This window comes from Sinocyclocheilus anshuiensis, unplaced genomic scaffold (assembly GCF_001515605.1).
Source record: "Sinocyclocheilus anshuiensis isolate Anshui unplaced genomic scaffold, SAMN03320099.WGS_v1.1 scaffold112, whole genome shotgun sequence".
In the NCBI taxonomy this organism is placed as follows: Eukaryota; Metazoa; Chordata; class Actinopteri; order Cypriniformes; family Cyprinidae; genus Sinocyclocheilus; species Sinocyclocheilus anshuiensis.
This window is the reverse complement of record NW_015557175.1, coordinates 196,798-204,885: the sequence shown is the minus strand read 5'-3', so window position 1 is coordinate 204,885 and position 8,088 is coordinate 196,798.

The window sequence follows — 8,088 nt, the reverse complement described above, 5'->3', positions numbered from 1 at the left end:
AGACTATTTTATCTACAGCTCGTTAGAGGTAGAATTCTTTAGTGAAATAAAGATGATATTTATTGAAATGAATTCGAATTAAGGAGAGAGAGAGCGAGAGAGAGAGAGAGAACGAACGCATGCACCCACGTGCGATTGAGCGATTGTGAAGCATTGCAAACAAGCTTGTCGGTTTAATTACAAAAACTGCTTAGTTATCACCTCATTGCTGAGAAATATGTAGCTTTTAGCTGTTGTATTTTCAAAATTCACGGGGTGGGGGTTGAAAACCAGCTCCTGAATGTGCAATTTCTTACCTATAAAAAGTTTCCATCTCAATAAAATGCGAGCGCATACAGCACGCCGGCATTAAAACACCATTAAAAATCTTTATGAGCAAACGTGTCGCACTCGCATTGGGAGTTCTGTGGAGAATCAGATATGTGTGTTTAGACGTAGGTCGGATGTCCAGATATCAGATGTGTATCCGATTAAAATCCACATTTGGAAGTGGCTCAGATCTGATGCAAAAAAATCGGATCTCGTGCGGGTTTTTGTGTCTACACGTGTGCAACAAATTCCGATCTGTGTCAGATGTGAGCGAAAGATCGTATTTTTTGTGCCAGTGTAAACGCAGCCTAACTGTCTTGATATTTACTTTGAAAGCTGAAGCTGCGATTATGGTAAGGGGCGTTACATTTCCGACACGTGCTTGTGGTGTTCGGCCAATCACAATGCACTGGGTCAGCTGGCCAATCAGAGCAGACTGTGCTTGTCAAAGGAGGGGGCTTTGTTGAAAACGACGTGTTTGAGAGAGGCGGGGCATAGAGGACCTACAATAATGTACAGTATTTGAAAAATAATGTGTTTTTTGAACATTAAAGCATGTCAACATATTCTGTTACACCAAATACACAAAATAATGATCTTTAAAATAGCATCATATGACCCCTTTAAGACTACAATTTTACTCTGAGCGGCTTTATGCCTGTGGCCCCAGATGATGCTTCAGTGATTTTGTTTTTACAGTTAAACTGGTAAAATCCTTAGGTAGTTAAGTTCATCAAGATTACAGAAAAATGGAAAGACTGTATCAGTGAAGGAGGTTGTGAATGTGTGTAGATGTGTGTTAGTTACAGGATCAGACAATGACACCATTTCTCCGTCATAGTCCAGATCAACTCTCACACACTCAAGCTCCCGTTTAACAGGAAAACCAGGCCCAAGCAGTCTGTACGGATCATCCTGCACACACCAGACATCATTCCTAAAGAAATCACGTCCCTTCCTTTGGTTTGATGCTGTAGTTACTCCACGACTCCAGCATTCGCTCTCTTTAACCTCCTCTTCCAGCAGTGTGTTCCTGAGGTAAAACCCTTTGAACCCAGAACACACTCACAGATGTCAAATCTCTCTGGATTATCAGGAAGCGGTTGTTCGTCCCAGATGTATTTCACACGGGTCAGATCATCAGACAGGATGAGACGTGGATGAGCTGTGTTTGGATCATCACATGTCATCACATGAGACAAAATCAACAGGTGCTTTTATTCTGATGTTCATGTAATGATCAAGAGTGAACCGTACACAGATTATTTTGAATTATGACTAGTCCTATTGATCAAACACATCAGACATTTTCCTCTGATCACTGCCAGTGTTGTTATAGTAAATATGCGCTTGCGGAATTTCAGATTTGTGTCCCATGTCAACTGATGATGACAAATACAATCAATCAAAGTGAACTGTAGGATCTGATGTATAACTCTAACTGTAAATGTCATGTTCTTCTCTACTAACTCAACTGGTTATTCACACATAATGCTAAAATCTGTCAATCCCAGTGTATCATTTCCAGTGTGTGTGTAACAGCACAGATCATCTCCAGACTCACTCTTTTGGACAAAGTCCAGCATCTTCTTCCAGACTCTGAACGGCAGGTTGCCCAAGTAATGTGGCACATGAATCAAAGATCCAGAATGCATCTGCGGATCTGGCTGTGAAATCTGGAATCTGGAAGAGCATTCAGGAGTCAGAACTGCAGTGGCTTTGGATCAGAAGCAGAGAGAGCAGAGACACCAGCAGATCACTTACCTTTCCATTGTGACTGGAAACTTCTGTAGAACAAACACACAATTTATCAACAAGAACTCAATCAGTCAGTCAATCAACGGATGATCTGAAATCAGACCTTTAGAAAGCAGACGTCTTTGGCCTTCATTGTCTCCTCCAGGTCTTTGATTGTGTGTGAAAGAGTTGAGATGTGTCTGTTTATCTCCTTCATCTTCTGCTTCTTCTGCTCCTCTTCCTCCCTCAGTGCAGTGACTGTAGCTTCTTCTTCATCTCTGAGAAACTGATGAAGCTGCTTGAACTGCTGTTTAATTTGATGCTCTGTGTGCTCAGCTTGAGACTGAAATCAAATTACATTCACTTCAATCATCTCAAAGATGCAACTCATTCTGGAGCAGCATGAAGAGTGATTTGCTAAATGTGGGTCAGTTAACTAAATTTAACTTTCTGAAGTAGTACTGTAGTAGATGTTCTGTGTCTGTAGGGTGATAATACATAATGAATCTTATCAGCTTCTCTTCACAAAATGACAGTTTTTAATGTATTTTTAATACTTTCATATGCAATAGAATTTGAAAGTATAGCAACTGAACTTTAAAATGTGGCAGCCATGTCTGAATTAACTTATGACTGATTGTACTTGAGACATTATCGGTCAATCAGTGTTTATGTGAAACCATTAGGGCTTTTTACACTTAAAATTGGTAAACAAAATTCTGGGTTTTCTTGCTTTACGTTATCAATTAATCCTGTGTATTCATATGCTCATGTTTCACACTGTACATTCCTAAACCCTGGGTTAACATCTTTATTTGTGGTGTCAGTATCATTGACTGGAAGAATTCAGCATGTGACCGTTTTAAAGACTAAAGGCTCTAGCAGGGCCGTAGGAAGTTCCCCCTAATAGTTACAAATGGCCAGATTGTCACAATATTTGGTATTCTTGATGCTGCACTGCCCTGTTTGTTGCTAGGATGACAAAAAGTTTTAAAAGTTAAATTTTTTTAGACTTGTCAATGTCAAAATGTTTAAGTTGGTCAAATCAAAGAAGGTGGGCATTACTGTTCACAGAAGACGAATGTAAATTCTAGCTTGATGCTTTAGTTAAAAGTTTTAACTGTGAAAGAGTGCATGGTAAGAAGTTAAACAGTTAATATATTAATTTTTGATAGAAATGTTAAATGACTGACAGTACCATGCAGTGATGCAAACTACACAACTTGATCAAATTTAGCCATTTTGAATAAAAAATACGCTATCATTTATGATTCATGTAATTCATAACTGAATGTGATGAGTCAAGCAACTTTCTACATATTACAGATACAAATAAGAGTGAATGCATGCATATTTTAAAATTATTTACAAATTGTTAACTGCATTATTCACAACTGAATTAACTAATTAAAATAAATAAATAAATAAAGTAAAATAAATAATGCGAACGACTGTATGTGTGGTCCAGGTAAACACCATGTTTTGAGGATGAAGTATCCCCACAAGTAATACTAGTATTTTTTAATGTAGCCCCACACGACATGCAGGGGAAAAAAGTAAATCTAATTTGTTCCCTCAGTTTACTAAATTGTGCATTCAATACCATTTCGTTCCCTCGATTTTAAGTAAATTGTGCGCTCTATATAATAATTTGTTTCCCTGTTTTAAGTAAATCGTGCGCATGAAATATTAATTTGTTGTATTTCCTGTCCGCATTTTCATAACCGATGTAGATGCCTCTCACTTAAAATGATTCCATGCACCACTGCAAGGCTTTTGAGAAAGTCTCTATAACTCATTCCCAACTCAAAATAAAACCCAGTTAAAGCGTCTCTGTCCATAACATAACATAACATAACATAACATAACATAACATAACATAACATAACATAACATAACATAACATAACATAACATAACATAACATAACATAACATAACATAACATAACATAACATAACATAACATAACATAACATAACATAACATAACATAACATAACATAACATAACATAACATAACATAACATAACATAACATAACATAACATAACATAACATAACATAACATAACATAACATAACATAACATAAAGAAACAGGTTTATGAGAATGCAAACAGGAAGTAGAACAAATTATTATTTTGTGCACACAATTTACTTAAAATGAGGGAACGAATTAGTAAATTGTGCACACAATTTACTTTTTTTTTCATACTAGATTTGTCATAAGATATTGTCTTATTTTGAAAATGTAAAAATGCCAAAATTTTTCTGTGAGGGTTGTGTTTAGGGGTAGGGTTATTAGAGTTAGGGGATAGAATATACACTGCGTACAGTATAAAAACCATTATGTCTATGGAAAGTCCCTGTAAGGCATGGAAACCCAACATGTTTTGTGTTACAGTCAATAAAGGAACATGTAATTATATCCGACAAATCAGTTCAGCTGTTCTAAACAATATTTAGTCATGTAAATATGTAATATGTCAGAAGAATCAATCCTCACCTTGAGAAATTTAAGCTTCTCTTGTAATGACTTCATTGCTGTATTGAGCTCCTCCTAGAATTTTAAGTGAAAATCTATAAGACAGCAGAGATTTCTGAAATGTGATCACTAATACATAAGTTTATACTCGTATGTAAAGCTGTCTTACCTTATATGATGGAACAACTTCACTGATGGGTCTGAATGTTTGATTGGTGTATTTCTGTGAATCTCTGCACACTGAACACGAAGGCTCATTGTCCTCCAGACAGAGGAGCTTGAGTTCCTCACCGTGTAAACTGCAGATCTCCTCAGACCCAGGAGAACGCCTCTCATTTGTCTCCTTCAGAAATGACTTGCACAACGTTTTTAACAGGATTACAAGGATTTTTTGAGGATGTTCTCCCACTGACAGGACACTCCTGAGTTTCCTTGGTTCTCCACAACTGTTGAAGACTTTCTCTTTACAGACATGGTGACCACATGATAATAGAACAGGAGCTTTGAAGATTTCATGACATACAAGACAAGAAAGTTCTTCTACATTTAGTGAATCCATTTTCACTATTTGAGCTCCAGCAATTTACACTCTAGAAAATAAAAATAACTACTATAATCACAAAGATCTGTTCTCAAAAATCCTTTAAGTGTTTATCTTTGCTCTTCATTCATCACAGATTCTTTTTTGCTTTTTATAAAAAGGAATTAATAACTACACTTGTGGTATTTCTACTTGAGCACTTGTCTACCTACAGTATATGACGTATTTCCTGTATTTGGCCCAAATATGCACAAGTGGGCATGAAGAACGCAAGAGTGTAGATCGTTTCATTAGGGTAAACAAGTAAAGTGGGCCACTTTTTGTTAAACATGTAATTGAGATACCTACAGTCATGGCCAAAAGTTTTGGCAGTGACAAATTTTGTGTTTTGCAAAGTTTGCTGCTTCAGAATTTGTAGATTATTATTCCACATGTTTCTATGGTATACTGAAAAACAATGATAAGCATATCATAAGTTTTAAAGGCTTTTATTGGCAAAAAAATATAATGAGTCAATATTTACAGTGTTGACCCTTGTTCTTCATGTTACGATCCCTTCCCCAGTCTAGGGTTGGGGAGTGGGCATAACAGGTTAACTAAAACTTATACGGAAGAAACCAATAAAACGTGGAGGAATCACTCCAGTCCTCTGCTCCAGAAAAATGCAAACAAAACCACCTAGTTTGGCAAACTTACTTTATTTAGGAAAGCCAGAATTGTGGAAGTAATAAATGTCTTCAGGAGAGAGCCTGGCCAAAATAACAACCAAAATAGCAGCTGACTAACAGGAGGAGTACTAAATAACCTATGCGATTAAAGGAAAAGAAATCAACAACATAAGCTTTCCTCAGCTCCCTCACTAACCAAAAACAAACACTTTCACTCTTACCATTTACATTAGGAAAGAGGTTATAAGGGTCAGCGAGGGAACAATTTTTATACTCTTGAGAGGGCATCAGCCATAACATTTTCAGCGCCCTTCTTGTGACGGATGTCCAGATTATATCCCTGGACCGTGAGAGACCACCGCAGTAGTCGCTGGTTGGAACCTGACATTCGGGAAAGGAACACTAAAAGGTTATGGTCAGTGTACACAACAATAGGATTGGAGTTACTCCCCAAATATACCTCAAAATGCTGAAGAGCACACAACAACGCCAGAGCTTCTTTTTCAATTACACTATAGTTCTGTTGTGTCTTTGAGAACTTTTTAGAAAAGTAGGACACAGGATGTTCAATATGGTACTCATCCTCCTGTAGTAGGACCGCACCAGCTCCTGTAGCGCTTGCATCCACCTGTAATCTAAAAGGCAACTTGAAGTGTGGAGCAGACAAGACAGGGGCATGGCAGAGCAGATCCTTGGCAGCTTCGAATGCAAGTTGACAATTGCTGGTCCATAAAAACCCTCGGTTTGTACTAAGAAGGTCTGTAAGTGGAGATACGAGGGCAGAGAAATTGGGACAGAACCTTCGATAATATCCAGTCATACCTAAGAAACGTCTCAGTTCACGTTTGTTGCAAGGCACAGGAAACTTGAATATGGCTGAAATTTTTGCCTCAACTGGTTTAACCACTCCCTGGCCTACCTGCTTGCCCAAGTACGTAACAACTCCTTTTGCGAATTCACATTTGGTGAGGTTTAGTGTCAAGGAAGCTGCGGCCAGGCGTTGGAAAACCTTTAGGTGGTCTGTCCAGCTATCCGAGTACACTACAATATCATCCAGATACACGTCACTGTTTGGCACACCTGACAATATCTGATGCATCATGCGCTGAAACGTAGCAGGCACATTTCACATCCCAAAAGCTACGACTCTGTATTGCAGAACACTATCAGGGGTGACGAATGCGGAAACTTCAGAGGCACGTTGGGTGAGGGGCACTTGCCAGTAGCCTTTTAGCAGATCTAATTTGGTAACATATTTCGCTAAACCAACTCTATCTACACAGTCTTCCATTCTAGGAAAGTGGAAAGAGTCAGGTTTTGTTACGCTGTTGACCTTCCGATAATCAGTGCAAAACCGGAAGTTATTATCAGGCTTTGGAACAAGCAAGCAGGGGGAGCTCCACGGGCTCTGGCTGGGCGTAGCAATTCCATGATGCAGCATATACTCAACTTCTGTCTGCATGACCACACGTTTCTGTGGATTAACTCTGTAAGGATGTTGTTTTATGGGGGCAGCATCACCAACATCAATGTCGTGAACACACACAGTAGTTCTACCTGGCACGTCCCTAAACAGTGTAGGAAAGGCATACAGTAATTCAATTACGTCCTTAGACTGTTCATCAGTCAGATGAGAAAGGAAATGTGAAAGATTTTGCAGAACAGCAGAATTCTTCAGACGAGTAGTGGAAACTGGAACATCACTGTTCATCAAGCCATCCTCCTCTAAGGAGTAATTTGCCACTACACCCATAGTGGCAATAGAGGCAGGCAACGGAGAACACTCTGTTCTGCAGTCACTTCAGAGTGAGGTCTGTCTACATAGCTTTTAAGCCTATTTACATGACACACTTGGCTCTTACATTTCCTGTCAGGAGTAGCAATAAGAAAGTTGGTCTCATTTAACTTCCTTTCAACCAGGTATGGCCCAGAGAATTTTGCATGTGAAATAGAACCGGGGTTTGGAAGTAGAACCAACATGGGATCGCCAGGGCGAAAGTCTCTATATACAGCCCTCTTGTCAAAATGCGGGAAGTAACCTTGCTAGCTAGGCACCACTTTTCAAAAAGAACCCTCTTCTCTCTTACAAATTCGACATAAGTTTGGTTGACTGTTTTCGAATGAGTGCGGAATCTCTGTCTATAGGCCTCAGGGACAAGTTCATACTTGTCTGCAGATTTAACAATGTCATAGTCAAGAGAGCTTTCTATCGGAAGGGCAGAACAAACTTCCTGTGCTTTCCCTGTAAGGCTACAGTGGAGTAACAGAGCCCACGTATCTTTTGGCCACCTTAACTTACCAGCGACACGCTCAAATGCAACAAAGTAGGAGTCGACTTCTTTCTCTCTGAAT